Genomic DNA, 235 nt, shown 5'->3' on the forward strand with positions numbered 1-235 from the left:
GATATCTACAAAAATCGTGCAAGTTGAGATAAACTTGTATTGTTGTTGTGCGTTCCGTTCGGAAGCTTTCGGAAGAGGTCAACATCTGATAAAAAATAATCTTTTTCATCTTTGTCAATTGTTCTATACTTTGAAATAAAGCTTTTTTTTGTCTGTGCACGTTGTTCTCTGTTGGCTTTTGTCATTGCCAATTTACATAGCAGTGTTTTCCTCTGATGACTTTCTCGCGCTTTGG

The sequence above is a fragment of the Amphiura filiformis genome, chromosome 8 (genome assembly GCF_039555335.1).
Source record: "Amphiura filiformis chromosome 8, Afil_fr2py, whole genome shotgun sequence".
Classification (NCBI taxonomy): Eukaryota; Metazoa; Echinodermata; class Ophiuroidea; order Amphilepidida; family Amphiuridae; genus Amphiura; species Amphiura filiformis.